Genomic DNA, 8,974 nt, shown 5'->3' with positions numbered 1-8,974 from the left:
AAATGCTAAAAGAGGAAACCATTTGATTGTAACATACTAAATTTTGATGAATATTTTTATTATTATTTTTGTGTAAAAAGCACAGTAGCAATAACAAATATTCTTAATCAACAGAAAATTATATAAGCAAAATTTTAATTAGAAAGTCTTAAGCATTATTATCAGTATAGCACAGCAAGTAGTCAACAAAATCAATAAATTTTTGATAATTTGAGTACATGTGGAATAAAATTGATCATATTGTGCACCTTGCATATGTAAAATATACTTAAAATGTATCCATTTAATATCCATAAATGTATCTATTTATTTATTATTATTTTTTTGGGGGGGGATGAGAAAATAACTTTATTTCATTGTGGGGAGCAGGCCGATGTCCAGCCTCAGAACTTCTGGAACTGCTTCTTGGTGCCGGCAGCCTTGGTGACCTTGAGCACGTTGAAGCGCACTGTCTTGCTCAGGGGCCGACACTCGCCCACTGTGACGATGTCACCGATCTGGACGTCCCTGAAGCAGGGGGACAGGTGCACAGACATGTTCTTGTGGCGCTTCTCGAAGCGGTTGTACTTGCGGATGTAGTGGAGGTAGTCTCGGCGGATGACAATGGTCCTCTGCATCTTCATCTTGGTCACCACACCAGAGAGGATCCGCCCTCGAATGGAGACAGATATTTCTTTGGACACTGATAAAATTCAAAAGTGAGAAGACACATTAAAGTAGAAAGGTAAGATGAAACAGAAATTTTTGCAGGTTATTTTTATGGACAGTAATAAATATATAGTGTTTCAAGTAAAATATAATAAATCAGTGAAGGGCTATTTCTTGTCAATGTAAGTGCCCTGAATAGCGTCTTTGGGTGTCTTGAAGCCCAGACCGATGTTCTTGTAGTACCGCGGGAGCTTCTCCTTGCCAGTTTCTCCCAGCAGAACCCTCTTTTTGTTTTGAAAGATGGTCGGTCGGCTGCTTTTGGTAGGCACGCTCAGTCTGAATGTCCGCCATCTTCCCGGCCGGCCTGAAAAAGGAAAGCGGCAATGGCGTCCGGGTTTCCTTATCGACTACCAATGTATCTATTTAATATTAAAATTATATATATATATATTTGAGATAGAGTCTCGCTCTGTCACCCGGGCTGGAGTGCAGTGGCTCGACCTCAGCTCACTGCAAGCTCTGCCTCCCGGGTTTACGCCATTCTCCTGCCTCAGCCTCCCGAGTAGCTGGGACTACAGGCGCCCGCCACCTCGCCCGGCTAGTTTTTTGTATTTTTTAGTAGAGATGGGGTTTCACCGTGTTAGCCAGGATGGTCTCAATCTCCTGATCTCGTGATCCGCCCGTCTTGGCCTCCCAAAGTGCTGGGATTACAGGCTTGAGCCACCGCGCCCGGCAAAATTATATCTTTAATATTAAATGTGTCTATTTAATATTAAATGTATCTATTAAATATTAAAATTGATTATCTTTACAACTAAGACAAGTCAATAAAACAAGGCAACATATTTAAAGTTACATTTTCTGTTGAAAATATAAATTTAGTTAAATTAATAAATTTAATCAATCCATCTATTAAGGATCATCATAAATATTAGATCAAGAACTACTTTTTAATTTACAAAGTGATACAATAACCTTGAACATAATTACAAGAATACAACTGAAATCAAGAATACAGTTGAAAATACAATTGAATGTACATTTTTAAAAAATTCATATCTTTTATACTTTTATAAATAATATAAAAATAAATTTGAACAGTTCTAATATTAACATTTTTGTAAAACATAAAATAGTTTTAACTAAAATGAGATAAAATAAAAATTAATAATAAATGATTTATACATAATGTAAATATAGAAGATATTTACCTCTCTATATCATACATACCATATTTTTATATTATAAAGTTATCTGAAAACAACATAAAAATTAACAATTAAAACACAATTTTGTTAAAATGTTCTTTGAAACCAGAAGAGAAATAATAAGGAAGCAAATGTTTGAACAGTTTAATATATTTTTCTCTGTTAGTATGGCTGAAGATAAAAAAAAAAATCTCACTCTTTGGGGCTTTATGTCCACCATAGTATATTCTCTGATATTTGTCGTTATACATATGAGACAATCTATATCATCCCGCTATTTCCCTCATACACACTGTCCTTCACCATAGATTTGTTGGAAACATCCTTAGTACCTTTATCTTAACCTTTAGTTTTTCTTTCCAGCAATGTGAGTACAAGTAGTTTAAGAGCTAATCTGGGAATCCTAGCAGGAAAGAGGAATGACATAGAAAAGGAAAATAATTCATGACAGGGTTTATTAATTAGACACTAATTCTTTAGATAAATGAGACAGACCTGTTGGGGACTACCGAGAGAACGACTGAGAAGTACAACCCTTCTTGGTATAGTCTCACTCAAGGGAAGGGGAAGCTGCTGTGTTGAACCTTCGAATCTCATTTGTCAATGGCTAAAGATGCTGGGGTTGGGAAGTAATTACATTCTCAGCACTATTGACCTGCTCCTTGCTGAGAAAAAGCCCTTGAATGAAGAGTCACAGATGCAAGTACTAGACAGTGAGTGCCCTGGGGGCATAAACAATAGGAGTAGGTGAGTAGGTGAGAAGAGGACCACTTTCACCCCTGCCTCCACTGAGAACTTATGCCACACAAACTCATTCTGATAAGGAAAGCACATTGATGCTAGTCATACAGCCTCTGAGTCATGATTAAATACCATGGTGAGTGAAATATTATTCTTGGAAAAGATGAGGTGCTGAACTTCTCAAAATGGTGATGATTAATAAGATTAACACAGAAAGATATTTCTTTGGACACTGATAAAATTCAAAAGTGAGAAGACACATTAAAGTAGAAAGGTAAGATGAAACAGAAATTTTTGCAGGTTATTTTTATGGACAGTAATAAATATATAGTGTTTCAAGTAAAATATAATAAATCATTTCAAATTACACCTAGGCTCAACTTTGGAAGAGTGACTTACAAGAGAAATTTAAGAAATTCTGTGTTTTTTAAGACTGGTATTTTATAACATAAAATTCTGGCTTAAAAAATATTTCTCTCCACTTGAAAAAAATAGTGCATTTATTATTTATATTTGAATATAAGATACATATTTAAACAAGTATCAATGGTATATGTTTTACCGTTCCTTAATTAATTGGCCACTTTTAAGTCCAGTGTAAATGGCCACCTCTATTTTATCCAACACTGCAGTGGTTGCAGCCTATGTAGTATAAAGCACAATTTGAATAATCCCTTCAGCATTCTGATTTTTCTACCATTCAACAAAGTAGTTGGGAATTGAGTTGAGTGAGAGTGACATAACTAGAGAGAGAAAATTTTTTAAAATGCAATTTCTTGTTGCTCAGGCTATTAGTCTCAAATACTCTGCAGCATCTCTCATCTTGTTAACATTCTGTTGTTCAGCCTTCCTAATCTAAAGGCAACTTCTCGTTGCTATGCTTAGTTTTATTGTTCTGAATCTTGAAGGAACAGGTATCTAGTCCTCCTCACCCTCAATCACCCTCAATGTTTGTTTTTTTTTGTTGTGGTTTTTGTTTGTTTTTTGAGAGAGGGTCTTGCTCAGTCACCCAGACTGCAGTACAGTGGCACAATCATAGTTGACATAGTTGCAGCCTGGACTCAAGAGTCTTTCCGCCTCAGCCTCCCAAGAAGCTAGGACTATAAGTATGTGCCACCATACTCAGCCAATTTTTATTTTTCTAGTTTTTGTAGAGACAGAGTTTTTTCTTCCTTTCTTCCTTTTTTTGCCCAGGCTGGTCTCCAACTCCTCACTTCAAGCAATCCTTTTACTTTGGCCTCCCAAAGTGTTGGAATTACAAGCAAGAGCCATGGTGCCCAGCCTTGTTTCTTTTTTTTTTTTTTTTAACTCATCTTTGCTTGGATGGTTAACCTTAATGGAAATTACCTTTATGTTTCTCAATTTCCCTTTTCCTTGGTTAATTTTCTTTAATAGAATAATATTGTAGAGTGAAATAAGTGTCAAATAAACATTATTCAGTTTTACCATTATTGAGAAATGAACAACTGTTACATTTCTGGATTCCTGATTATGATTAAAAGTGCATTTGTGCACATTTCTTTTTTTAATATGCTTGCTCTGACAACTCTGGATCTTTTCTTGGAAGAAAAATCTACCATGTAAGTTGCTGAGCCTGGCTTAATTCCAGCTTTAGTATGCTAATTAGATTACATTTGTCTTCTAATGACATCTGTTTTGTTATTTAAAAATTTTGCAATTTTGCAAGTTGCTGTGATATTTAGACCTAGATTCAGCTTAGAATTTTATCTTTTACATAAATTAATATGTGCTTTCTTAAAGAAAATTATTTTAAAGGTTACTTGAAAGAAAGACAATATTTGAATTTTCTTTTGTAGCATAAGGAACTTTGATTTAAAAAGAAAAATACTCAAGTCCCTCCCTTAGGTGAGACCTGAGCCTCTGCTGCCAATCAGCCCCTAGGGTCTGATCAACCATCACAGCTTGTCAGTTCTCCAGCTTCTGGGTCCTCATCAGTGAGTAAATCAAGTTATCTGTCACCAGGACCAGAGTTCACCCTCTTCTAAGATGGTTGATCTACTATTTCTCCCATCCCTGTTTTCATGAGTCTAAGTCTAAAATATAAGCCCTTGGCCATTGATGTTTTGCCACATACGTCACCCATAATGCTCTGTTTCTCTTTATCCCTAACCCATTCCTTCAGACATCTATACCGGAGATGGTTATGGCAGTGCAGCCCAATAGACATGTAATGTGAGCCACCTATGTAATTTTATATGTTCCAGGAGCTGCATTAATAAAACAGTGAAAAGAAACCAGTGAAATTAATGTTAATAATACTTGAACGATATAGCCAAATATTACCATTTTAATATATAATTAACATAAAATAATGTATAAGATATTATATATTCTTTTTTTCATACTAAATCTTTGGACTCTAGTGTGTATTTTACACTTACAGCACATCTAAATTTGGAGTAGCTGCATTTCAAGCGTTCGGTAGCCACATGTGGCTAATAGATACCACATTGGACAGTGAAGCCCATTAGGAGCATGACCTCTATTCCCAATCCATTCTTTGTATCTTGCTTGGATTTTAGAGATTAAAGGGATAAAATTTCATTACCCCAACTCCTTTGTGTTTAGGTTTCTGCATGTGATTTAGGTTCTGTCAGTGAGAGGTGATAGCATGAGACTTTGAACATGGGAGTGAGTTTGAGGCCATCTTTCTTCGGCTGTGGCAACTGGCAAGAAGAGTTCAATATGCAGAGTGTGGTGACCAGGTTCCACATTCTTTATCTGGTCACCTCCTCTGTGCGGCTGAGGCACTGGTGGCAGGCGACTGGTGCGAGCGGCACAAGCCTCCTGATTTTTTCTTCCACTTGCCTGGGGCTCTTGCAATATTTTCCCAAAGTCTGGTTTTCTTTCACCCTATTATTTCTTCCTTTGCATAATACCAATTTTAAGAGACAGCTCAGGAAATGCCTTTTTGAGAAACTATTCCCTGACCTCACTCATCCTCTTGCCAACATATGCTTACTTCTTTCCTAAGCACTCACACATTATCCTATAGTTACCTAACTTTTCTGTCCTATTGATGGCAGAGATCGTTTCTTTACTATTATTTTTGTTATTATTTTTATTTAGCATTCAGCACATTATAGATTCTCAGTAAATGTTTATTAGACAGATGACTGGAGGATGGAGACAATAACAATGAACAGAGTATTTTGAGATAGAGATAAAACAATTTCAGGGCATGTGACAAAAAAAGGACTTCTGCAATATGGAAGTTCTGTCAATTGGGGAAAAACTTAGGCTGTATACCTTACTTACCTCCTTGAGGAAAAATATGCAGAGGTGCAAACAAAGGATCCTCAAGTTGTTCTATTTGCCTCATGAACTTAAGCGACGCACAGGACTGCTACTAGTCTGGTATTTACTGTAGTCTAATGAGTTCTCATTGACAAGTTAACTAAATGAGTATCATTTATATGATCTTGACATTTCTGCCATAAACCTTTCATTGTAGCTAATATGTACTTTGTCTTTTCTAACTTATACCATTGATTTTATACTTAGATGGGTCTCAAGTGAGATGACCTGTCCACTTACGTGTTTAAAAAAAACCAAAAAACAAAAACATGTCTCTCTGCCTTTTGGTTACAGCGTCTATATTAAATTAGCCCAAAAGAGGCACAAAGCTAAAGAGGAATAATCTTATTTTTAAGAAATGATAATATTACTACTGCTTCCATGATCCAACCATTTTGTGGACCACTGTTTACTTTTTGTGTTGGTTCTCTAAATTTGCTGCAACAAGAGAATATATATTCTCCACGAATATATATTTCAACACATAAAGTCAACCAGCTCCTTATTGAAGTGCCTTGAATTTCTTTTTTGTTGTTTCTGTGTTTTTCTCCCTTTAAACTGTTGGGGAAATGTCTGCAGGTTTGATTTGCAAACTTATTCACAACTTCTTGAATTGAGAAAAAAAGTGAGATGATGATGGGATATGAAAAATAAGATTAGTCCTTAATTAAAGATTAAGGATATGTGTTATGAATTTTCCCTGTAAACTGTTGGAAAAGTGTCTGCAGGGTTGATTTGCAAACTTGTTCACAACTTCCTGAATTGAGAATAAAAGTGAGATGATGATGGGATATGAAAAATAAGGTTTAGTTCATATTTAAGAGATTTAATTAAAGATTAAAGATTTGTATTATTAATGTTTATTTTTAAGAGAGATGTTATTCATGCTATATCTAAATGTGGAATAGAGTTAAAAGACCTTTTTAAGTTGTATATAGAAATCCTATAATCACAAATATGTAAGTAAATAACATATTTGCTTAGCTCCTATTCACTACCAATAGCTATTATATCTGGTGTAAAATTGCCAGTAGGGCAAATACTGGTGAGGAGAAAGGCTGAGGAGAAATCTTGGAGAATCTATGTGGCAGTAAAAGTGGAGGCATATTGAGGACTTGGAATATTCAGATCCCTTTCCTCATATAAAAGCTTGGAATTTCTTTTTGTAATCTGATGGGCTGTATCTTTCCTTTCTTCATTTTGTCTTTAGTATTAAATTCCCTACTTTTTTTCCTTGAAAAATGTTGTTAAATACTATCCAAAGTTCCCCATTTCCTGTTCCACCATTCATTGTGGGATGGAATCCAGCTTCTTCCTTATACTTCCTATTATAAAATTAGCACAAAGTCTTTTGCAGATATTCTAATAATTTATCCTGTGGGAAACATCACAAGATACATAATGCAAATTTTAAAGACATTAAGTAAAACTTCTCCCTACTTCTTATTCTAATGTAATAATGAGAACTAAGTTCTGATAGTTTTCATACCATTGTCATATCTGTATTGCTGAGAATCTCCGTGAGTGTGTCCTCAGAATTTCTCTTGATTCAGAGATGTATTGCCCAATCCTCCCTGACCACCTCTAGTAACCATTTTTTTTTTAAGGACCAAATTTTTCTACAAGTGCTTTGTTGAATAATAGTGTGTCTGAAAAACATGAGGGGATGTTACATGAAATAAGGATTATTTGGGCATCCAAGTTGGGAAATGCTTCAGCGTAGGTACTCGTGATGGTTAATTTTACGTGTCAAGTTGTCTGGGCCATGGGGTACCCAGACATCTGGCCAAATATCATTCTAGGTGTGTCTGTGAGAACGTTTCTGGATGAGGTTAACTTTTGAAGTCATAGACTAAGTGAAGCAGATTCCCCTCCCTAAAGTGGGTGTGCCTTATTCAATCAATTGAAGGCCTGAATCAAACAAAAGGCTGAGTAAGAGAGAATTCCAACTTCCTGATTGCTTCATCTGGACATTGGTCTTTTCTAGCCTTCAGACTTAGACTGAAACATTGGCTCTTCATGGATCTCAAGCCTGTGAACCATCAGACTCACACTTACACCATCATTTCTCCTGGTTCTCAGGTCTCAGGATTCAGACTGAACCTGCACATTGGCTCTCCAGGGTCTCCAGCTTGCTGACTGCAGGTCTTAGAAGTTCTCATCTCCACAATTGCATGAACTGATTCCTTACAATAAATCACATATCTCTCTGCCCTCTGTCTCTCTCTCTCTTCCCTCCCCATCTACCTCCCCACCCCCCACCCCCAACTCTCTGCATGGATGTCTGTTCTATTGGTTTTGCTTCACTGAAGAACCCTGACTAATACAGTACTGAAGGACTTTTCAGAGATTTTTTTATATGCAACAAAACTCTTTAAGATGAGGGAGCGTACTGAGCATTTCCCCAATCTGTTTAACTATAGAAGGGTCTTGGCTTTTGCTTTTTGTTTTGTTTGTAAATTTTTCAGCAGAAACTACTAGTATGCCAGCAACTCATCTTTTCCAAACACTTAAAAAAAGATACATTTCATATACACAAGAATAACAAATACAGCTTTTAGTTTCCAAAATACTGAGGCAACGTTAACCCTTAATTCTGGAGTAATTAATTTAAACAGTTCTTCAAGGGCCTGCTATATGTACCAAAGAATAGAATCACAGGTATAAGTGTGTGTTTTTCTTGTGAATAGGAAAAAAAGTAAGGTCTCATTATGTTAGTCTCTACCATCATGGAAGGGAATAAAAAAGCCACATCATGAATTATCTCTCTTAAAATTTTATCTTACTCCTTGATTCATTACTTTTAATGTTTCACTCTGGTTTAGCTCAGTAAAGAAGGAGTCACCTAGGTATTCTAGTATGAATAAGTTTAGAACAAAACTAGTAGCAGTATACCCAACCTTAGGAATTCTTGGGGAGCAAAGGTCATGAAGTCTGTCCATAATGCCTTTGGAAGTGCAAAGATCACGAAGAAGCCACATCTTCAACACCAAAGTACATGTGGGGAGGATCCAAAAACTGCGTGCCAAACCCCACATCTGCCATCTGCCATCTGCCAC

The 8,974-nt window shown here is 36.1% G+C and overlaps 1 pseudogene across 1 annotated transcript; it reads right to left on the bottom strand.

Annotated features, from left to right (window-relative positions):
* Nucleotides 1-330: 330 nt before the first annotated feature.
* On the bottom strand, nucleotides 331-1,014 carry LOC117085887 (annotated as a pseudogene). Its single transcript, XR_004438118.1, has 2 exons — nucleotides 804-1,014; nucleotides 331-668 (listed from the first exon to the last, which is right to left on the bottom strand). The product of XR_004438118.1 is annotated as a 40S ribosomal protein S11-like (transcript).
* Between the last annotated feature and the right edge of the window lie 7,960 nt (nucleotides 1,015-8,974).

Source organism: Trachypithecus francoisi, unplaced genomic scaffold (assembly GCF_009764315.1).
Source record: "Trachypithecus francoisi isolate TF-2019V2 unplaced genomic scaffold, Tfra_2.0 Lachesis_group1, whole genome shotgun sequence".
Classification (NCBI taxonomy): domain Eukaryota; kingdom Metazoa; phylum Chordata; class Mammalia; order Primates; family Cercopithecidae; genus Trachypithecus; species Trachypithecus francoisi.
The sequence above is the reverse complement of the archived record's forward strand: the minus strand, read 5'-3'. Positions and strand labels throughout refer to the sequence as shown.